We start from the raw sequence: 25029 nt of genomic DNA on the forward strand, positions 1-25029 counted from the left end.
AGTAGGTTTTTAAAGCTCTATGCACCTATTCTTTCAGAGTGGGAAAGGTGCACATCATGGAAGTTCACTGGATTATGAAGCAGCTGTTTTTAGTTATTTCTAAGCTCTAGTTGGACACCAAATATCAACAAATTGCAGCAATCTGGTTTTACTCTCACTTAAAGAGCAGATTAAAATTTCTTTGTTCTGGAAGATGCTACTTAACCCATGCTTTAATACGATTCAAAGCCCAGCGATGTAAAATTAGGTAATTATCTAATGATACAAAAAATATTAGACCTGCAGTACAGGAAAAAGGATCTACAATTATTTTGTTTTGCTGTGCGGTATAGCTCTTCTTGAATGCAAAACCAGCAACAAGTTATGTTCTGACATTACAGGAATGAATTCAAGTATTAATTTAAGGCAGAAAAAAAAAGGTTATTAGCAGTGGCTCTCCTACTTGTGTCAATATTTAACCCAATTTAACTCCTAAGTGTTTCCATTAACTTATATAAGAATATAAGCATTAAGCTAGTTAGACAACCAGAAAAATATTTGCTTGTTCTCATGCATCTTTCATTGAGGTGTCTCTCTTTTGTTGACAGAAAGAAGTCACGCACAGCCAAATATACCAGACTGCAGCAAGCTCTTCAGCATTTTATGTTTATTCAAAACCCCACTCTTCACAGCTTACAGTAGGGTATCTGAAGGTGAGATTACAAGGAGACTGAGAGGGAAGGGAAAGCAGAGAAAGAAAAACGAAAATGCAGACAAGTACACAGTATTCTAAATTATTAATTACCTTATTAAAAAAATAAATAAATAAAAACAAAACAAAAAAAAAGAAAAAAAAAACTCTCACAACAGCCTGCATTTTCAAGATCCTGACCACGCAAAAATCTTATGGAAAGAACTGTAAGCTACAGAATCTTTGAAAAGTCAAGCTACCATATTTCAGGCTATTTAGCCTAAGCAATTTTCTTCCTATAAAACTTGCATGAGATCAAAAGAAACAGCAGCTTTCCCTTCCTCTGCCATGCAAGAAGGGAAAAATAAAATACCTCTATCAATGAAGATTGCAAGATACTTGAGGTAAGGAAAGCAGACCAGTTCTGAAGGATCAAACCACAACTGGTTCTGCACAAGCTGACAGCAGATGATCCTGCCGGCTATCGAATAGTGGTTATGGGATTAACCTTCAAGGTTACTGCTAAAACAAAATACTACACACTCTCATAATACAGACATTCTATTACAAACCATATACTACAGAGCTAGAAGCTAGCCAGGCATAACACCTTCTTGTTTATGCAGTCCAATTTACAAAGCAACATAAATGGAGTACTCTTATTCAAGTGGAACAAAAACTCTTTATCAATATTAACTACTCGGTTCCTAAAGGACCTAAGTAAGATAACTGGTTTGTGCGGGAAAAAAAACCAATTCCATAAAGAAAAAGATATAAATTTTGACCTGAGCAAGTACTGTTTTTTCTTTTCTTTCACTCATCTCCTCTAATTATGTTTGTTTCATTCACCTTCCATTGTGCTGCAAGTCACTGAGGTTCTCATCCTTCTTTAATATTACAGAAAAATACACAGTTTGGAGGACTAAAATACCAGAAAGGCTGTAAAGCTGTTCTCCATGCCAAGAAATATATATAAAAAAAAAAAGCTAGAACAAGCTTAATTTGTGCTCCCTTTGTTCTTAAATGGCTACCTTTCCATAAATTTCATCCTTCTGCAATTTCAGAAGTTCCTCCCCTGCACCATGGCAGCTGTATGGCCTGGGCGGGACAGTCAGTCATGATGGTTTGAGATGTAAAGACATCAGTAACCCCAGTAGAGCTGCACAGAAACAAGCAAGTGGCAAAGGTGTAATACCAGCCACTGCAATCGTAAGTGCCAGTGCATTAACAGAGATGCTGTAATGTCCGTCATATATGGCTATATATTCATAAGAAAATGAGACAGAAAATACATCTCTTGGCAAATGGAATGAAATGAAGCTTACATTAGCAGATGCTCAGCAGATATCCATTGTGAATATTGACATAACTTATTTCAACACAATATTCCATTCAATATTTCTAGGGTAAGATGTGGGCTTAACGTTTCTGAACTCAATGTACTGCCCTCAGAAGGGAAGAAAGAAAAGCTTATCTCTAGGGGTGAATTTAAGATGGCCACCACAATGTCCTGGAGTAAAGGCTGGGACGCATGCCATGCTCTCAGATAACATAGAGTAGCCTGAAACACCTCAGAGGGATGCTGAAGGAGCTGTTTCAGAGTAGAAAGAACGTACTACCTTTGTTTTAAAAGTGAAAAATTACAACACTGGACCACACACTCAAAATCCTTAGAGCTGGAAAAAAATGTAGCGTGAACAAGAAAGTCCTTTCGCTTACAGGTATGAATCTTCTCTCTCAAAACGGGATCAAAATCCTCACGGCACAGAGAACATCTGTATGATCCATATTTCAGGGGACACTCACTTAAGAAGAGGAATCAACTGAGTCTTGTTAATGACATTGAAAAATGTTCAGCAGAGCCCCAGCTCTTACCACGTCTTTTCCAGTGAACTGAACGCACTGACCTTGCCTGTAATTACAGCGCAATTCCTTTCCCTGAGGAACACTCTGCAGCCTGCAAACATCCCTCGAGCCTGCAGCAGCTCTGTATAGTTCCTAATTATCTCCAAAATCTGTCCACAGGCTCTCTTAATACTTTCTTGTGAACATACATTAAAGTTTTGCTACATTCCCCCAAAATCCCAGTATACCCTCATATGTGACACAGACTGCAACACTGGAAATAATTTTTAAAATAAAAAAGAATAGAAAGAACAGAAAGAATAGAAAGAAATAAATAGGAGTGGGAGATGAAGGAGGAAAATAGAAGCCACTAGTTTTCAGAATTCAGAAGAGCCCCATATAAAGAACTATTTCTGTTGGACAGCAAGGATATTTCAGTCAGAAATTTGATAAACAGTGGGCATCTACTGCAAAGCAGCATGGCACAGCACAGGACAGGACACTGCCAGATTTCACAGTCTTTGGGTTTGAGGAACAGGAACTTAGCTCCAGTCCTGCCCGTTCCTCAGACATTCTGCAGCCAAAGATTTCAGCCTGTGTTGGAGGACTTGCATCTGAAAGCATTGCTTGGAGGTCTAGGAGCAAAGGAGGGGATACTCCATACTCTCACATAAAAGACACACAGAGCTAAGGAATAGCTTCATCTCTTTCCCATACCTGTTCTCCCTTTTTTCAAGCACAGTGTTTTTCTCCTCAAGGTTCTGGAGTCTGTGCAAAGTCATCTGTGTTAAACGAATATTGTGTCACGAAGACAGATTGAAAGAGTGATTGCCTTATTGCAACCTTGAGAAGCAAGATGCTATAAAGGCCTTTCTAAAAGCTGAGAGCTTTAAATGAATGCTCTCAACAAAGCAAAGATTTGTGTATGGAAGTGAGTCATTACACTAGCAAGACTTGGAGAGCATCAGATCAGCTGTGCACATGTGCCCAGGGAAGTGAATGATGGTTTTGAGAGGACTTGTCTATATTAATATGCCAAGTGTTGACTGGTCCTCCAGAAACACAGGCAAGGAGGCCAGTAAGAAGCAAGCATTCCCTACGCACAGTAATACCATGCTGGGTATCTGCCAAAAAGGCAGAAGGGGAATGGTTTTAAACTAAAAGAAAGGACATTCAGATTAGCTATTAGAAAATTTTCATTCAGAGGCTGGTGAGGCACTGGCTGCCCAAGAGAAGCTGTGGGTACCCCATCCCTGGAGGTGTTCAAGGTCAGGTTGGATGAGGCACTCCTGGGCAACTTGATCTTGTGAATGGCAGACCTGCCCATTGCAGGGGGCTGGGGCTTGGTGGGCTCTAAGGTTCCTTTCAGCCCGAGCCAGTCTGTAACTCTATAATACACACCTTTGTGAACTGAAACAGCAGCCACCTTGTGTTCAAACATTTTTTGTTTTAAAAAGAACTTTGCAATTAAGATTCACTCTTCACCTGGGCTAACCCTCCTGTTACATATATAAAACATTTAGATTGATAAAACAAAAATTTCAAGCCAGGATAAGACATCACAGTACACTGCAATGCAAACAATTCTATCATTCAAAATGGTACAAAAATGTGTTAGACAATCACAGATGGACAAAAACTCAGAGTGTAACATGAGTCATTCTTAAAAGGAATTCTGAATATTTCACTTAAATGCTGTAAATGTAAAAAGGACTCTAAACTTTGTTTATAAAATACATTTTTACACTTAACTCAAAATTTAATTGAGATGCTGATTCTTCCCATTCAGCTCTGTCAATCTGCAAAGAGCAATCCTTTGACAGGTACCATTTTAAATATAAAATTTATTCATTTAAAATTGTATTGATATATCCATTTCTTAATATCTCAAGACATCCATATTTCGTGTAATCTGTGTACCTGCAGTCAACAGACAACATTTGTTTCTGTTCCCAGTTTCAAAGCTATGGAAAACATCCTTCCTTGCAACAAACGCTCAGGTTTCACCAAAAAAGAAAACAAATGCTATAGATCGACTTGTTTTTTTTTTTTTAAACATAGAAGCAATATTTCTCAGCACTTTATAGCTAGTGCTGATATTAATTTTCATTTGTTTTCCCACAGAAGTTATATAAGTGCCAACTTCTTGAGTCCAATTATTTCCCTTATTCAATCCAAAACTCTCAATACCTTCCAGTATTTTTATCTAATCTATGCTTATGAGATTTTCTGTTAACGCTCAGTTTCAGAATCCATGAGGCACGAAAATCCAAAGGGAAGACTCATCACAGCAGCTAAATCTACAGCTTCCAGATACAGAAGATAAATATACCTGAGAAGCTAATGTCCTCACATACACACAAAAATAAAGCAATCCACATTACACAGGAGAAAAAGCACTGACGTTCTTGCATTAGATTTTTTTCTTTACCATTTCCAAGTTTAATCTGCTGCCTTTACCAAGGAGCACAAAGATCTTCAGATCAACATGGTGAACTTTTCAAAACTGCCAGGGAAAAGACTGACTCGACTGAAGAACGTCAGCTTCATTTTTTCTACTTCATTATGAAAACTGGAATTCAGGGAAGTAATATGATGGCATTTAGTAAATGAAGTACAACTTAGGTTTTTTTTTCCTGATGAGTCCAGGTCACACTCATACACAAAAGCTGGTCTTTTTCATTACTATTTTTCTTTTCTCTTTTTGAACATGACAGTAAAGTCCTTAGGATTCCATCCTGGTTGCAAATTCTTGTCAAAAGCAACAATAAGGTAAAAGGAATATGAGGTCATTTCATAAATAATATAATTTTGACCTAAAATTTTAAAACCATCTTAAATTAAGTGGCTTTTTTTTTTCCCTTCCACACCTAGAATTACTATCTACTTCGACAAACTAATTTTAGTACAATAGCTTTCCCATTTAGTAAATACTTCACAAAGTAGCTCTACATCTGTATAAAACATAGAACTTAATACACTCATTTTTTCTGTATGTCCATAATAAAATGGTGAAAAACAGAACAACCCGAGAAAAAGAACTACTAACACAAACTACTACCCTGACTGCTCCCTCTGTAAAATGCCACATCTATATAGTGGGTTTCTCTTCTATACATCAGCAAGTCTATTTGCAAGCAGCCAGGGAAAACGCTGCTGCTTTCTCTGGTAAGCAGCTTGGTAAAGTAACATCTTAATCTCACCGTGTCAGTGATCCCCTTGAGCTCACAAAGTCTATTAAAACAAATTACAGGAAAACATCTTCAGGAGTTCAACTCTATAGCTTAAGAGGATTCGTATATCCTAGCTTCTTCTGAGATTCAGGGAACATAAGATGGTATACCATTTCAGTATCTAATGCTGTTATGAAACCCTAATAATTTCTCCATTGACTACTATTTACAGACCGTAGAATAACAGAAGATTACTTGGAGAAAACGACATGCTTTCTTGTTAACAAAACTAACTAGACTGCACCGATATCAACGCTTCAGCTGTATCTGTATCAAACAGCCATGAGCTGCGGTAGAGTGATGCACAAAACAAAAATGGTATCAACAAAAAATATAAAATACTCAGTATTTCATAGAGCAGATACAAAGTTTATGAAATTAGATAACTCAAGAATGACATTTCAAGAAAATTCCACTCCAGCAACAAAAAACGACATTGTTCTACCAAATGAGAGCAGGAAACAAAGCTGATGAACAGAAATTACCACATAGGAATACAAAAATTCTCTTCCTAACAATTAAAATAATGAAAAACCTAAATTAAATATGGGATAAAACTAGTTATGCAGTGATTCTAAAACCTCAAATGCTACACTGGATCATTAACCTATCAAGCCTACAATATGAACAGCAAAATAAAGCCAGACACCACAAAATCACAGACTGACATCCCAGAGCAATGCAGGGATCCAATTACCAGCAACATCTCCTGCCAGGCAGCCAGGCTCCCGTGGGGACAGGCAGCACATAGTAGGATGTTCTACACTAAAGCACCATTTGCTTCTTACATAGAGCCATGCAGATGTCACAGGATTATTGCCACTCAGTGTTCCCACGTTTATATTTATCAAAACTTTAAGGCAGAGCATAGCCCAGCACGTACAGCTTGTAAGTATGCAGTGTATCCTGCGACTATAAGATGTTGCTCTCCTTGAAATGGTCAAAAGCTGAGAACAGGGCTGACAGCGAATGTCCTTTATTACTGCTCCTCAAAACTGTGCCCAAATTGGCCAGTTCTCTAACAAACTAGAAAGCAAACTCCAGCTCTATCTTCTGTGAGCCCACATGCCACTGCAAATAACATTGAGGTCCACACAGGTCAGTTCTGTTCGACAATTATTATTGTTTGATTTGCTCTAAAGCGCAGCTAGAAATAACTGAAGCTTTATCAATTTTCAAAGGAAGCTTCTATAACTACATTGGTATGCCCTATGGGAACACGACTCTGTTTCTCATAGCAACCTTCAATGATTTAAGCAGCGAGCCCTGCTCTTCCCACAGCATCATTAATACTCAGAGAGCTTCATCATTCTTCACCAACAGAAGAAAAGCGTTCTTAGTAAAACACTGCTTTGCCTCGATGTCAGAGATCTAGGACATTTTGCTCTGAGAGCAAATAAGGCCCTGCCATTACCTTTAATTATGATTTTTCACAGCACTTCACAACAAAGTGACAGTATCTTGGGGTTTTCTTTTTTTTTTTTTTTTTGTTAATTCTTATTCTATTGCTCACTTTAATTACGCTCAATAGATTCCATTTTTTATGCTCTCTCCTAAACGCACATCAAATTCCATAACATTTTCAAGAAGCATTTTATTTATATTTGGCAGTGACAGCTACTGTTTCATATCTATGAGGATCCACCTGTTTACAGATACTAAAGCTCTCTATCCTTAAGTGACCTCACAGTTGGCATGTGACATTGTTATCAATAGCAATTTAATGCCTTCATAATACCTATCTTTTAAAAGATAAAGTTTTATGGCAAAAGTAGGACAGTTAGCAAACAGCAAGGCAGGATTGTTTCTATAATGCAGAATAGTACTTAGCCTTGAAGGCAGGTATGCATTATAAAAAATTTTAGCAGCTTTCCATAGGTGAGTATGACTCCTGTTTTATCAGATGAGGAAACTAAAGACACAGGCCTACAAGGAAAGTAAAATGTTCAAAGAAGCCAATGCCTCAAAAAGACTTCTTAATCTCAAACACCTCAATGACCTATTCCTGTTTCCTAGGTCCAGCCAACCTTGGTCCCTCTGTTCATTGCCTGGTGCCTGTCTGACTTCTCCTTGGGCAGACTCTGCTTCCCAAACCAACAGAAAATAAACACTGAAACAAACAACAAAAAAAGCAAGGAGTATTCTTCTGAGCTGAAGCATCTCACTGATAGGTCAAATGAGTGTCAGAGCTGAGGCAAAGCAGCAGGCAGGACCCACAAGTGCAGACTAAGAATCAGTAAGATGTTAGACCTGTTCAGCTGGGCCATGGACCTTCCCCAGGAACACAGATGGAGAATCTTCTCCAATACTGAAGGGGAAGACAGCATCAGAATTAGTAACAGGAACATACCATTACAGATATCCAGTCTGTAAACTGTGATCCTATCATTAATTTATCTGATAGTTTCCTGTCTGTGTCCATCTTGCTTCAAAACCTATCTATCCGTTTTTTGGATTCACAGGAAATGCCATAACCAACATTCTGCTTTTTGTTCTCATATTTAAAAATAACCATTAACATTTGGTGAAACACATCATGTGTCAAAATACTTCTCCCGCAGCTCACTGCAGGAAGACAGGCACACAGGCTGTGTTAATTCAAAATGATTTACAGTAACCAAGTGTGGTTATTATCTCCATCATCAAGCAAGGAAATTTGATTTCGATATATAATTTTGATCCTGCATTTCTACTCCTGGTGTGACAGAGTCTACTACTAGGTAGCAACCTTAAACTGATGTTGATTTACAAGTAAATCTAGCAACCTCATATTTGATACTTTTTTTTTTTTTTTTTTTTTTTCAAACTCTAATGCCATAATGCATTCACATTTAAGTAATCACATAACTTAAAACATGCATTTATCCAGATTATTTTCATACCTGATTTTAGAGAACAGTAAACAGCCTCCTTCCTATTTTCTGAACTGCTGTCTAGGTACCACTGGCACACACAGCATGCATTCCTGGCATGGAAGCTTCAGCATTACAAGAGACAGCCTAGAAAAAGAAGGTACCACTGCCACTAGTCAAATCCAATGTCACTGTGGTTGCCAGGGATAGGAGGAAAAAAAAATATTGTTGCAATACTGTGAAGTATTACATTTGAGGATTATCTTGCAAACTCGCAAGTGTGTCAAGCTGGTTTCAAAGGAAACTGTAATTTCATTTACATAAATCCAAATTATACAAGATCTGGACAATACTTAGACAACATTAATTATAAAACTACAATAGACATTTTGGATACACATGCTTCTATTATGTTCTGCATTAAAAACTACATTTGTTTTTGTTTTCTCCTGTTAACAAAAGAAGTATTATGTTTAGCTCATGAACTGAGCTGATGGTCTTTGGACATCACATCTTTAAGAGAACTTGTTGATCTCAACAGCACACTTAATCTCCTACATTTTGCAAGAGGAAAACAAGCTTTTTCATAGTTTCTTATTTTGAAGGGAAAAAAAAATGACAAACTAAACTAAAACAGAATTTTCTGTCTGTGCCTTCTGAAGAAAATCTGTTGCAAAGTGAGCTGCCCCTTCAAGCAAACTGAATTCAAATATTTACCAAGCAATTTCTCTCATTTTGGTCATCAGAGATACTAAAATTTTCAACCAAAAGTATTTAAGAGATAGTCATCATACTTATTAGCAAAGTTGTTTTAATTATAATTGATGAGTTATGCTGAAGGCGAAATTTACTATAACATTTAGACTAAAAGTAGCATACCTTATATCCCTTCTTAGCTACCCTGTAAATACGCTAACACACTCCAATTAAAAAAAATAAATTAATAAAGGGAAAAGTTTTGCCTGTGAAAGCCTCCTCCTCCATTCAGAACTTGAGTCTTTTGTTGTCATCACAAAACAAAAACATCCCAAACCTCAGTTTAAAAGCAGGGAAAGAAGGTAAGGCTGAGCTAAAAAGTCAAACTATCAAGGGAACTGCACAAGACAAGCACACATTCTCTCCCCTTGAAATCAGCAGTGGAGCGGTTACAGTCTCCACCACTTACAGGAGGGGAAATATCAGGCTGTCACAGCCAGACTTCAACACGATTTGTCTGCTAAAGCCTTTGGAACACACTAGTTTTACGCTCTTTGGGTTTTTGTTTTTTCTAAAAAAGGGAAGAATAGATTCTTCAGACCTCAAATGTCAACATACACAAGATTTCAGACAGATGAACGCGGCATCAACATGTCAGATTCATAATACACAGACCATGTTGAAATTAGAATTTCTGCTTCCTCCTCAGCCCCAAATTAAAGCAATCTACTTACATAGCCAAAAGAAAAAAAAAACAACTATTATTTGTGGAGCTCTGCAGTGTCATGTGGCAACAGTAAGGTCAGCCTTTAGAAGTTGGCTCCAACCTGAGCAGTGACTAATCTGCTCCCTCCCTGCTGAGGACAGCAGGTCACGACAAACATCGCTCCTGTAGGGCAGCTAATGATGAGCCAGAGGGAACCCTCTGACAGGAAAGCAAAGGCACAAGGAGCTAGTTTCCTTCTGGGGCAATGAATTAAGGTCATACAGAGAATGAGCCTGTTCTAAGTTCACAGGGTGAAGAGAATAACACCTGAGATTTATGCCATTTCATTTTGAAGCCAATGTTAAAGCTCTGAATCAGTCTTTAGGCATGGTATCACTTTTCTATGCTGAGCAAACATGACAAGAGCACATACTACACTGTCATCTGCCACCGAATACAAGGGATGATGCGTTAGCTTAATGGGGATGCAGGGTGGGGAAGAATCAGTGCCCTTCATCCTAGCAATAGCATCTGTGAGACACCTGCATGCTCGAAGAAGTAAAAACAAAATTGAAACGATTGAAGCAATTTATTAGCCTGCCAATGAAACAATAAATCATTGACATCAGAAATGACACGTTTATAAAATCCACAAGATAATCCTGTCTCAATAAATGAGGCATTCTTCGTACAGCGAGGTGGGAACGTACTAGGAAAACAATGTACAATCAACAATTAAGCAAAACACAGAAAATACTGGTGAAAAAAAAAATAAGATGGCAGTGATCCCTTTTGCATTATTCCAGTAAAAACCCAACTGATAAAAGTAAGCATGGTTGCTTTCGAAAGTGAATATAAATTGCTATCACCTAAGAGATTGTTATCCTCATGCTAGATTCTTTCCAGACATTTTTGGCTATTACTGTAATTATATACCAGAGCTGGGGCCAGGGAAACAGGACAGAACAGAAGTACCTCTTTTCAAACAGCACGTCTCTCCTAGTGCAAAAAGCTGTATAACACATGTTTACAGCAGTGGAAAGTAGGAAGTGACCTTTACAGCCGATCAAAGTACAGGTTCAGCAAAATATGCCTCCACATACCCAAGTTATGAACACACTCGGATGCTCTGCTGATTTTGCTCATAACCTCAAAGAGCCAGGACATCTAATGGAAGGATGACTGTGTACTACATGACACAAAATGAATTTCCATGAGACGGAGAATCTAATAAGCCACTGATAATAAACATTTCTTTTCTAGCTGAGAAAGAAATCTGTTTTATTGCAGCATCTTCAGGCTTTCCACTGCCATCACGTTAGGAAAGAGGCAACTGTCCCAAGGCAGATTTAGACTTATCACCAGCATGACAGAATGTCTTGTTTATAATTAAACTCATCAGTAAGGATTTCAGAATTTAGAGTACAAAAATCAAACAGAATAAACAAATTAAGAAAATCTAAGCTTTTGCCCATTTTGTTTGTAAATATCAGAACAAATACGCAAAAGATACTCCATGCAAATAGATGCTAGGGCAAATAGCTCAAAATTTGAAGTGTCTTGTTTCTTAAGCCTTTGATCCTCTAACCAATACAGAACATGGGATATTTCTTTATTATGTCTGAAAAACTTCATATAAGAAGGGACACTGAGGCCTTCAGAGCAGCACGTATGTATGGATCTTGTCTCAACATGTTTTTGTCTGTGCAGTGTTCTGACTAAGTCAACACTAGAGTTCCAGGCCTGAAATTTTCCAAAACACAGAACAAAAGGTCTTTGGCTGTCAGTTCACAACAAGAGTGCTGCAAAATACACTAGATATCCTAGTGCTGCCAAATAAGCTGCACACTTCTGAGAGTTCTATTTTGTATGGAAACCAGCATCTCCCACAACTTTTATCGCTCCTCCTTGTTACCACTTAGTCATACTGTAAAAGAGACAACTTTGAAAAATTCTGCTAGAAAAGCTTGAAAGTGATGGCCAGAGTGCTAGGGTACAGGCCACCTAAGAAACATCACAGCACAGGTAGCAAAAGCCTTCAGCAGTATCACTCAGAGGAACAATGCACAGTATCAATAGCAGAGCCACAGGAGCTTATCCTGAAATAAAGTCTCAAAAGCACAGAGGGACAAAAGAAGAGACGGGACAGTGGTGTATCATCTTTTGACAAATGTAAACCCCTAAGAGAGCCCTGAATTTACTCAGGTGCTCAAAGATGGCAAGTAAGCCTCTGAAGAGAGAATAAGCCTCTCCAAAAATACAAAAGATCAAGAGAGGTAAACAAGATACCTTGCAAAGAAGGCAAGCAGCTCTAGGCAAGACACCTGGAAAGCTTTGCACCACAACTTGAGAAACCAGCCAAGGAAAATTAGCATGAAAGAATGTGATTTTGTTTTCCCCATTTCTGAATAAACACCTGCACCAAAACACTGATAAATCTCAAAAGGACAAGCAAGGACCTTTTGGACTTTTCTCATTGCTTTCTTTGACATAGGGAATTTTATCTTTGCCTTGCTGCCTTGAACTACAACCCTATTTGATGAGTCTTTACCTGAACCTGAAATGCGAGAACAGACCTACAATCAGTTGACTACATGAGAGAACTGGGATCACATCTGTATCATCATTTTAAGTCTAATCCCATAATTACTGACTCTGAGGGGTGGGAAATAAAAAGCAACAAAAATACCAAGACTGTTTCAACCAATACGCAACTCCTTCACATAAAACACAGGCAGCTCCACGAGGAAGTTGAGACTAAATAACCTTAGTGCTTAATTCTGGTCTTAACCAAAGTATGAAATGGATAAAATGTATTTTTCATATCACATACTAGCCTGTTCAAATATAAATCTGAGGCATAATAGTTGAGTAAATATTAAATACAGTTATTACAGGAATTAAGAGTCTGTTCTCTAAAAAGGAAATCCAAACAAGATATCGGACAAGATTTTTTCAAGCAACAATAACCCTGCTTTATTCATTGTTTCAGTAAACACATACATACAGGATTGTGTAAAATGAAAACACTCCCTACACACAAATCTGAGGGGAAAAAACATCTCTATAGATAAAGTTGAATAGTCAGTGGAGGTGTTTTCTATTATACAAGAAGCAGAAATGCACTCAGCTGCCCAATCAACTCTTCCATCACAAATGCACCCTTGCCAACACATGATCAATACAGGCTCTTCATTGCTAACACCCAAACTCCCAATATACCACATTTTGATTCAGTGATACTCTGAACTCTTTCCTGGATCTCCTACAAACAGGTGGAGGAATCATTTGGACACAGCAGTGCTTTAGTGGAGACATCTGACTACGTGCCTCACATACAGGGACCTCATCCAGGCACACATTTTCTGCCAGTCTTTTCAAAGTATTGCTACTTCAGCAGCACTGCTGACAGCTTACAGACATTAAGAGATACCCCCCAAAATAAACAAGAATAATCAAAAAGCAGGTGAGTTGCACTGCACTACTTTTGGTTCACTCTCTCTTATTTTGGCTCTGTCTCTTCTTCTGCATTTTTTATTTTAACCTTTACACAGCCCACTCATCCTCTGTTAAGTGAATGTTTGACTTGTATCCAACTACATGATGATGTCACTTAACATGACCTTGAGTCCTCAATTTTCTATCCAGTGTCCTGAAAGCACTTCGCTAGTCTAAATGCTCCTAAGGAGGAGTAGGAAAATAGCATTATTCCCATTATACCACTGAGTAAAAGACAATTAAGCACCTGAAAGCAATACAGAAGCTCATGACAGAAGCAGGAGGAGAGTAGGAGTTCTGACTCTCAATCTGCTGCTGCAGCCATCAGCAAACGCACAACAGAAGTAAAACCCAAATGTAACTATCAACCTTAAGACTAACACAGGTTCATAAAGGGAAAAAAAAATAGCAATCACCAGAATACTAATCTACATGGGACAGCAGTTGCTTTTTAATATGTCACATTTATGTGGCAGTAATCTCCTACAGGCTGCTTTGCCTTCCCAATCACAAACACTCTGCTAGAGCAAAGACCAGACAAGCAGAGGCAGTGCTTTGAACACACACCAGGAATTACTGGAATACCTGAAGTTATCTGGCAGATAAGTGGGACTTTCCCTACACAACTGATTCTGAAATTTGATCCACAGGACACACACACTTATTTATTAGGAAGGTCTGGATAAGATCCCAGAAGTCATTAGGATGCCTCAAATGAATGTAAAAGACTATTAAAATTAAGTGAAAACAGAACAGAACCCTTTTCTAAAAATAGATCTCACTCTGCAGCCAAATGTGTGTGCGTGCAATTGCTGATTTATTTCTAACTTGGAACAACTTCCCAGCTAGATTTTCAGATCAGCTAACGTAATGAGATGCTCTGAAACAAAACAATGAAAGGCATTCCAAAATGTCACTTGGGGCAATCAAAAGAGAGAAGGAACTGAGCATTACCAGTATTTAAACATCTTTCACTGAATGCTTTCACACTAGTCCTGCCAGCGAAAAACGCAGTAACACAAACGTCTTAAAAATATTCCAGAGAAAGAAAACTTATTTCAAAAGCTTGGGTAAGCGTTAGGCTCAGAAAGCAATTAAATCTTAGTCTACATACCAACGCATGAAAGAAGTAAACATAAGTGAAAACAGTCATTTCCATGCTGGTATGGACACTGAGTCATCAGGTGACATTTGTCCATGTGATAATGCAGCTGGATGCAAATCAATACAATCTAAACTCTGATGACACATCTGTTTCATTACACCTTTCTTTGCCAAAACTGGGCTACTAGGAGATTATCTACTCTTGGAGACACACTATTAAAACTATGTTACTACCGCCCATGCAGAGACCCCACTATTATTTAAGGAGAGTTTTCATTCTCTGTCAAACATGAAGAGAACTGATACGTCCACCAGTAACAATTTGCAGGTTTCACTCACTCTTGGACAAGGAGGGAGAACACAAATTCAAATGCAAGCCAGAGAACAAAGTTTGAATGAGCGATGCTATTTTAAAACCAGTAAGAGCTTGTGCTGTCACCACAGCTCTAGACAATCAAATCACAAATATTTTCTCTCCAAACCAACAAGAAGTTTCCTCACACCAGAAGTATTTAAACCAAATTCCAAAGGGGAAAGGAGATGAATGAATTAAGTAAACTACCCAACCTTTGGAATAACCTCCCTTTGACAGTGACTAAAGACTTTACTTTCGTGTCCAGTGAAAACAGAACACTATCTTCTATAAAATCTTTAAGCATTACTGGCCACTTTTAGCCCAAAACAACTGCTATTCTGGCCATCTGTTCTCTGTATTAATAATAACTATTGCAGAATCCTCCAACAGAACTAAAAACAAAGCTGTATTATGAGAATATCCAGTATAATTTTCTTCATCACCACCCATGCTACAACGGCAGTTCATTTATCTCCTCTGAAGAAAGAGCAATTTCCAAGCCAACTGCTTTATTAATAAAAATAAGTACTTAGCCTTTTGAGAACGTAAAAGGGGGACTAATATTGCCTCCTAGCACTAGCACTGAGCTCAAATTGTATTGCTTCATACAGTGCACTTTCCTCAGTCTTACCACAGCTCCAGCAAAGACGTCCAAATGCAAAAATCCTCTCTGCAACACTAGGAAATTATGTACACTGGATCAAACGTGTTCCATTGTTATTCTACTGCTCTAAAGAAAAATGGCTTCTCAGCAGGTTGGTGAAATCTGGAAAGAATCCACCTCTGAAAAGTCTGTAGTTCATAGGAAGAAAACATAATCACTTAATCCTATTCTTTGTATTTGCTTTTAATAGAATCTATTGCTGCACAGAAGTTGGTTTGGCTTTTTTTTTTTCAGTAAAACAGACTAATTCTTGCCTACTATCATAATGGGGCTTGCTATAGCTAACTTTAAAAAAAAAATCCTCTTTTTTTTTTTTAAAAAAAAAATCCACTTTGGAAAAGCTACAAATGGTTCCAAATCTCATACCAGTAACATGAGGTTGTTTAATTTTATCTCTTGACCATTCATTCAAGACAGCAGATTTTCACTGCTTAGCTTCCCATATCATTATAAGACTCAAATGTGTTTATTTAAATCTCACTCCTAGAGTTTTGTCTAATTCTTCACCGTTTTGTCTAATTAATTTTGTAAAGTTACCAGACAATGGGAGCTGCATCCCATTTTCTGTTCTGACAATTAAAAAAAATAAACCCATGGAATACATGCCCATGAAAGAACTCTGCCTTAAGCATCAACAAAAACATCTTTAAAGATCTGTAGCAAACATTAGCACTGAAAAGGAGGAAGGAGCAATCCAAGCCTGAAATAAGTCCACATCAAAGTGGGAAGGTCTCAGGAATGCAGCAGAGCCATTGAACCCATCTCATTTATAATACTGGTTCTTAACAGATGAAGTAAAAATTCAAGAAGTAGGGGCTGCAGGAGAAAGCCATTTCATTACATACTGTTCTGTTTCTAACTATTCAGGAATGTCTTACAACATTTTGTAGATAACTGTGTGACATATATACAGACAGGGTGTAATACCTGCCCTCTGCTACACCACTATGGAAATTGCACACCAAGAACTGAATCAAAACTTTCTCCATTCTTTCACGTGTTCACAAATTCAGCCATTACCTTTCAGAGGCTCACAACCTTTCTGCAGATCCAATTCATACAGATATCAACTCCGGGGTCTTTACAAAAAGATACATTTCTAAGTGCAAAGCTGTCTGTGAAATGGAACCAGAGAACTGCTGAAGAGTAATGCAAGGTATAAGCAAACAGGACATTACTAAAAGTGAGAAGATACAAGAGTTGCTTCCCAGTAAGTAAGATAGAGTTTGCACATGTCTGACAATCCAGATGTACACATAAAGCAGTAAACCTCATCCATACAAGTTTGATATCAAATATTATAAATTAAAAATATCAAGCATTTGCACTGTGCAAAATGGAGTGGAGGATCATAGCTTTTAACCTGGCAACAGTGGAACAGCACTGAGGGCTGAAATTCAATGATGTATTAAGCCCATTCTGACCCAAGCCAGTCTGTGATTCTAACTAGAAATGAACACCTCCGTTTCTATCATTCTTGCACCACTAGATGTTGCAGATACCAACATCTCTGAGGGTTCAAAAAGAGACTGCACAAATTCACCACAGCTATTAAAAACCAAACGATTCAATACCAAATTGTCTGTTTAGAGGTCTCTAAACTGCACCCTGCTAGAAGCTGGTGAAGCTTCCTTCAGACAATCCAGCTATCTGCACGCCCTAGGCACCTGCTATCACTCACCATCAAAACAAGATACTCATGTGGAAAACACCTCTGGTACGAACTCATTCTTGGTCTGTATTTCTTTGCACGGGGAAAATGAAGGTAAAATATCTAAAGCTGGTTCAACACCTACACTGCTCAGTTCCCTCATTTTAAAGCACTATGTAGGGCACTTGTATGGCAGCCAAGATATTTATATAGCAACAGTTCTTAATATACTTGCATCACTCACGAGAGCTGGGGAAGGCACCACAAATAGATAACTCTTCCTCCTTCTCCCTTAGCTGAATTCACTCCCCCCTTGAGTTTTACTTAACACTTAAAATAGCTTTCCGAGTAACATCTGTGATATTTTTAATACAATGTTAACTATTATCCACAGCCTGTTATCTACAAGAGAGGATTTGTGTTAGTCTCCCTTCCATGTACTTTAGCCAGGTATTAGACAGGTAGACCTTTGGGGCTACGCTCTATTTTTTAGTTATTTCTGACTAACAGGATTTCCTAGAAGTCACTCCACCATTCTGATGGAGCAGAGCTGCATTCTCTACAAAGCACAGCCAGCAGCACTTAGCTGCAAAACAGAAAGAGGCTCCCACTGCACTGGATGCTGCACCAACACAGAACAAAAAGGAGCACACGCTGCTCTTGCACCCTCCCCTCTCAATGTAAGAACACCACAAGTCAAGATCTTTCTCCAACTAAGGAACCCGTGTGGAATATGATCCACTGCTGGCACAGCCATCAGCCCACCTTTGCTTTTCATTATGGCTTTATTTCTGCTCATCTCCAAAAACACTGCTCTACAACAATGATCTTAATACATGTGCAGAATCATAGAACAGCCTGGGTTGAAAAGGACCACAATGATCATCTAGTTTCAACCCCCTGCTATGTGCAGGGTCACCAACCACCAGAGCAGGCTGCCCAGAGCCACATCCAGCCTGGCCTTGAATGCCTTCAGGGATGGGGCATCCACAACCTCCTTGGGCAACCTGTTCCAGTGCATCACCACCCTCTGTATGAAAAATACTGCTTTTATTTCATACTGTATCCAACATCGGAATCCTTCCTATGTTTTTCATCTGATTAAGTGGTGCCAGGTAGCACCAGTAAAGTATATGCAGTAATTTTCTTCAAATGGCTGTATGAATAGATATGGGTTTGGCCTCCTTCCAAATTTTACTTAGCAATTATTACTCAAACTAATGAAACAAGAGGTGTTTGAAGATATATTCAGAAATCAGTTTAGCTGACAAGATATTCGCTTCAGCAAACATTTAATGAGAAGAATGTCTTCACAGGAGAGGAATTTATTCTATACAAAGCAAAAGAATAACCGGTACTAGTACTGAAAAATGCCGGATTTCTTACATTCTAATGGGCAAATTAATCTTCAAACACATGTTTTGCAAAGAGAATTCTGCACTAGACAAAGGCGTCAGTGATGACTTAAACCCAGGAAACTAGGAAAGCATATATGACTCCTAGCAGGGTGGAGTCTGCTGGCACTGAAACTATGCATGGGCAACAATCAAATGAGCCAGGATCTCCATGCCATGCAAAGGGCCCAGATTTCCAGTGGGAGGCTCTCCAGAACAACTGTGATAGATTCTAGCTATCAAGGATTTGATGTGCAGCTGAGGAGTACTAAGGTTTTCCATAGTATATGCACAAAGCAAAAACTATCAGAGGCCATTTAAAAAGTTAAACTTTTAAGTACTGTAAAAGTAGGTAAACAAGGACATTAATTAAAAATAACACAAAACAGACAATAGCAGATGAAATAAACAAGGATGAAAGCAATAGCCATGTCAACCCTCCAAGCCCCCAAAAACTAGAGGTGCTGAGCCACAAAATAATGACCACACAAATAGGCAAAAAATTCTCCTCCATGAAACTGAACCCCTTGAATCTTTTTCCAAAATAATCTGAATCTACACAGGTCTAACAATTCTAGATCCTGTTGTGCCTACAGGCAGGCCCTGTTCTGAAACTGAATCAACTGAAATCGCTGATTTCAGTGCTTGCTGCCTGCAAGCATTTCACTACCATAGGGAAGCCCTACTATCGCCCTAATGAAGGCGATATGTATGTTATGTAAAGACATAAGCACACTTCTGGACAGTATCACACACAAGGAGTTTCCATGCAAATAAAACTGTAACACCACTGTTATAAAATCTTTTGTATTTACTAGCAAGTATTGTTATCCTTAAATGTTTCCATTGTTTCCAACTAGAAAACAGAAAATTTCTTTGTGCTATTTTGGAAGATACCAACACAGTAGTATAAGAGATCTCAAGTCCTAAACTAGATTGCTTATTAAAATGCACCAATAATAAAATTGGTGATAATCTGCACACCAAAATTGGTAGAGATAGCTGAATGGGAAAAAAAATACACTATTTTAGAGGGTGCACCTCATCTACTGTACTCATCTCATCTACTGTACCAGAAGTTTGTTCTGCTTCCAGAAGCATTACAAAAAATGGGATGCCTAACGAGAAGAAACAGTTCCAGTCAATAGCAACAAAAGCAAGATTCCAAATCACTACCTCTCACATAGCTTCTGCATGCTGAAGAGGAAGAAAGCCAAGAAGATGGAATGGTTCTGGCAATACAAGTAACTCATTCAAAACTCCCCCCACTTCTAATAGATATCAAAAGACATCTGTACAAACACACTCCGCAACCAAGCTCCTTGGTAACTGGAGGCATGCACAGCGATTACTTGGAGCCCCGTAAGAGTAATCTGACCTGAATCATTCTCTAACTCATACATGAATTTGGTTAAGCTTTCTGCAGGGTCTCTTCTGATACGAAGCAGAGAAGCCTGTTCTACCTAACAACAAGCAAGCTTAGCTCCCAGCCAAAACATGGGAGGAACTGTGCAACATGACCTCGGGCACCACTAAACAAAATAAAAGCGCTACAACTGTTCAAATGTGAACTTGTGGGGTCTTACCATAAGGAGATGAGGTTTTTTAATCAATACATGATTTTTTAACCTCTTACAGAGTTTCTTAGAGCAACTTAGAGCCACTCACAGTTGGATGATGATATCTTCATGAGCGCTAGGTGGTGACCATCAAATAAGAAAATCATGATTACAATGAATTCTTTTGCGAGTGCATTGAAACCAACTAATGAAAAGTACTGTTAAAAGCTGTACATTCTAAGTAAGCTTAATAATAACATGAAGCGTGTACTAATTTTCTTCCTGGATGTTAATTATAAACAAAATAAATTTTATTTGGCAGTTCAGCAGAAGCAATCATTTATGTGATAAAAGGATTCGGGGAGCTTATAGAAGTTACACCACAGCGCTTTGCTTGGTGTAAGCTTACAATAGAACCATCTGAATCTATTCAGCAACTTACTGAAAAACATACAGTGAATGAACTGCCCATCAGGAACTCAGTATAGCTCCCAAAGCGAATAGGCAATTTCGGAATAGTGAAATATGAGAAGGGCTCTGGAATAAACACTTGTTGAGTAGGTGAGAACAAATTCCACAGGCTGCCACTCAAAATAGTGATGTATTGTACAAAACAATCCACTTTCTATAGAAGTCATTCACAACAGCAATAGCTGGCAGTCTTCTGGACTGTTTGTGATTTTCAAAGCATCTACCTACACACAGACCACAGCCTACTGCTTTGTTTCAGCCCCATAGAAATTGATAACTACCTTTTTATAAAATACCACTGGGGGCAGTGCAAGACAGACAATTTTTGGAAATAGTTCCATCTCACTTGGCTCCAATCACCAATAACAAATTGAGGCCCACTTGTCCACATTTCCCTTCCAAGAGCTCTTGGGTTAGGGGCTGCTGGCATGAAGCTGTTTCTCAATCAGGATTGCAGGATTGCAAGTTGAGAGCAACCCCTGGGATCACCATCATGTTTGCTATTGCAGAAAAATCTGTGATGGTACGATCGAAGCAGTGTAACCAGGAACCGTGATGTAAAGAGAAGTCTGTTCTGTGAAAAGCCTTTTTTTTTTTTTTTTTTTTTTTTTTTTTAAAGTGAGAACTGAGTAAGCTTTCAATAGAAACAGTTAAACATTTGTGGTTCACGTTCACATCGTCATCTTCAAGGGTGCCAGTACCGTGCGATGGCAAAGCACTCGCTTTCCGAGCGAGCGCTTGGTATTCTGCATTTCATAAGTCAGATAGTTTAGGGCTTCAGACTTACACTTCACAAATCATTTTCAAAGACAGCCATTAAGCAACAACTGCGCTGTTTGCAGCTGCCGTGCGGAACGCAGCAGCAGCAGCACGTACCTCTTACCTAACCTAGCTACAGCACGGCGCGCCGCTCACCCACCACCAACACCGGGACAGGCGCTCTCAGCCCGGCAAAATGAAGTCACCGACGAAAACGACGCGGTTGCAATCCCATCTTTTAAAGAAGCAAAGAAAGATCTTCTCTACGGAGGCCTTTGTCTGGTCCTTTCCCCGAGATATCGCGGGGCTCCGAGCACCCGAACGTACCGATAACCCGGGCGGCCCTTCACCCCGTGTTCCCCCGGGACACCCGGGCACGCTCCCCGAACCGCCGCTGCGAGAAGCGGGCACCCAGCGGCACTCGGAGCCGCCGGCCAGTTCCGTTCTACGCTGTACGACGCGGCCCCGGGAGCGACCACGGCCGGGCGGACCCCGGCGCTTCCCCGGAGCTCCGTGCGAGAGCCCCGCACGGAGGGACGGGGAGCGAGCGGGGCCGAAGCGACGCCGACGGCATCGCACCCCGAGAGCCGTGCAGCCGGCCCGGCCCGAAGGAGTCCGCCCGCTCCGCACCGCCCGTGTCGGGCGCAGCCGGCACCAGAGAAAAGCGTGGGCTTCCCGGCCGGCCCCAGGCTAATCGGAGCCCATCGCCAGGGATGGCGACCCCCGCCCCGAGCGGGCTGCCCGCCCGCCGGAACAAAAGGACGACGGCCGCGGAGCTACCCACCCACCCCCGCCCCGCACTCACCTCAGCGAAGCGGGCGGCGGCCGCTCGCAGCCCCGCGCTCCAGCCCCACGCCCGCCCCGGCCCCGCACCGCCTCCCCCCGCGCCCTCCCTCCCGTCTCCGTCTCTCACCGCTACCGGATCGGCGGCGGCGGCTGGGCCCGACTCCCCGCCACGTGACCCCACCGCCACGTGACCCTGCCGCTTCCCCGCGCCGGCCCCGCCCCCGCCGTGCGGCGCCGCGGGCCCAGGGCCGCCCCCCCCAGAGGCTCGGGGGGCTGACGTTGCGTCGTTAGCGGGAGCTCTTCTTCGGGGCAGGCTTTGAGGGGCCGAACCCGCTATCGCTGAATTCTTCTCTCGTGTCCTGGGTTCAACTCGAGCCATCTGCGCCCGAGGGAGCAACAGCAAGCTCAAACGCAACTCTGAGCCCCGCGACTGGGACCCAGGGGCATCCTAGCTGCTAACCCCAACTTCCAAAGAGAAAGCAGAAGACAAAACTTGTAACATTTTTAACAATAGCATATGCTCGTTAAGTTGCCTACCAGGATGCTGCTGCCCTATACACAGCCACGTTACAGCTAAAGAAATGACTGCATCACATCAGTCTTTTGCAGCTGCCGTTCTGCGTGCCTGTCGCTTACAGTACAGTCTTGGATCGTCAAGCATGTTAAAACGCACTTAATTCACACTCCAAACTATTTTTAAATAAACAAAACAGAGAAAACTCAAGGGGAAAAGACCACTTTTTCCTTCAACAGGTTCTGCTCCATCCATTCATCCAATAATAAGCTTGACCAGTTTATTATGCTACGGAGCTAACAGCAAAAACATCTGAATGACAGAAAAGGAATTGCACACAATATTTTCTAAGAGTGTTTCATGTCAATGGCAATAACAATCGTACAGTTTGAAAAGGAACACAGTTCTGTTCATTTCAGTCACAACAGGATGATAGTTTCACGTTTACAGGACGATGATTTAAGTTTTACTTAACCAGCTATTAGAGGAAGTAGCTCCTTCCATTCCATTTCTTTGAACCATTAATCCCGTATTCATAGCCCTTCCCTCTATGAAATCACAGCCTGGCCTCTTTTTCAGGAAAACAGATGACAAATCCCACTTATCTATAACAACACATAGAAACAACCTCTGAAACTCACTTGCATTATTAATGTGTCAAGCATATGATTTTTATTTTTTTTTTCTAGGTAAGATATTCACTCTTTCACACATTAAATGTTTTTTGTTGCACTTTTTTTTTTTTCCCACCATTTTATTTCATTTTTCATGCCTTCTTCATTTGTACACTTACTTTATGTTCATTTACTAAGAGGAGAAATGGGCAGAACTAACAAACTAACTGATAACAGCAAAAACAAAAACAGTTTTTGAGTTAGCCAAAGGAAAAGATTTCTACAATAAAAAGTGCTCTTTCTTCTCTCAAGTGTACTCACAGGACGCAAGCAGAATAAGTTCAATTGACAGACTTCATCATTATAAAAATCTATGCAGATCTTTGAGCTCTACAAACTAGTTTGTCTAATTCTTTGCAGGATTGAAAGCTTGGCATCAATAATTTGCCCAACTTTCTGCAAATAGAATTAAAATAATGCATTTTTAAAACTGGCAACATATATTTATTATTATTTTCAGACTTCTACAAGAAAATTAAATTTGTACACCATCCTTGCAGTTGTGCAGTCGTAGTGGCCCTAAGTGAGCAGGGAGTTGAACCAGATGACCTTCAGAGGTCCCTTCCAATCTAAACCATTCTGTGATTCTCCGCTGCATTACACATCATTACAGATATTACAAACCTAAGATTGTCATCATTAGATGCTGGATGCTAGCACCAAGGGCAAAACTACTCATCATGTTTTAGTGTGGCAGCCTTTGAGACTGGAAAACCTAGAACTGATGCTCCATCTATTCACCAGTGATAAGATTCCAGGAAATTCTGCCCCAGATGTCCCAGGCAATCATTCAGACTAGTAGAAGCTTTAAAATATTGATACAAGTGATTAATCTCAAGCTCGAACTAAGTTGAAGCGTTGCCAATGTCTGACCACTAGACTTAAATGTCTGCCATTTTTATCAGTCTTGTCTTTGCTTCTTTGGCTTGTTTTGGTTTATGATCTCCATGTAACTGTGATGATAATGAAAAATTCCACTATATGAAAGCCTCCTTCACCATTGCTCCTTGTACCTAGCAATTCAATCAGCTAAAGTTCTCCCTAGCATCTTCACACAGAGTTCTTCTTTTTATTATAGTACATTTAAAGAAAGAAATGAACAAGAATAACTCTACATATTGAAAAGGTCTTTAACACTTGTAGCAAACAACTTTAGGAACCAGCTTCTGAAACAAATACACCCTCAGAATCCCTTCTCCCTACAGCTTCTTTTTACTCCTGCTGTCATACCAGAGACTGAACAGGCAGAAATGACTTTACTGAACATTTAAGTAAAATTTTAAATTAAATTTCAAAGTCAAAAAGGAAACATTTATTAGCTTCCAAAAATTCAGATTTCCTGGACCTAATGCTAAATTTGTTTAGATGCTTGTCTTTGGCTGCTCCTCATTCCTTCTCTCTTGCTCTTCTCAAACTCCATTTACAGCTACCTTTACCCAATGGCAACCCAGTCATCATCAGAAAGATGTTACAGTCCTCAATCACACTGTCTGTCAAAATCAAATGCAGAAAGCACACTATGCATTACAGTTGAAGAGGTATTTTTCAGAAACTAGATAGTCCTAGCATTAAGAAAGCTTGTTCTTCCAGTCCATCTG

At 39.8% G+C, this 25029-nt stretch overlaps 1 protein-coding gene across 6 annotated transcripts in view; it reads right to left on the reverse strand.

The window, feature by feature from the left end:
- TULP4 (TUB like protein 4) overlaps positions 1–22435 on the reverse strand; it is a 139938-nt gene extending 117503 nt beyond the window's left edge. For 2 of the 6 annotated variants that reach the window (XR_008205792.1, XM_052679271.1), the window contains exon 1: positions 21785–21872. The gene's annotated coding sequence lies outside the window, so the exon portion shown is untranslated. Of the gene's footprint in view, positions 1–21784; positions 21873–22262; positions 22333–22370 lie in introns of those variants that run through there. The other 4 variants (XM_052679279.1, XM_052679328.1, XM_052679295.1 and 1 more) reach the window with 4 other exon arrangements.
- Between the last annotated feature and the right edge of the window lie 2594 nt (positions 22436–25029).

Source organism: Tympanuchus pallidicinctus, unplaced genomic scaffold (assembly GCF_026119805.1).
Source record: "Tympanuchus pallidicinctus isolate F22 unplaced genomic scaffold, pur_lepc_1.0 scaffold1, whole genome shotgun sequence".
Classification (NCBI taxonomy): Eukaryota; Metazoa; Chordata; class Aves; order Galliformes; family Phasianidae; genus Tympanuchus; species Tympanuchus pallidicinctus.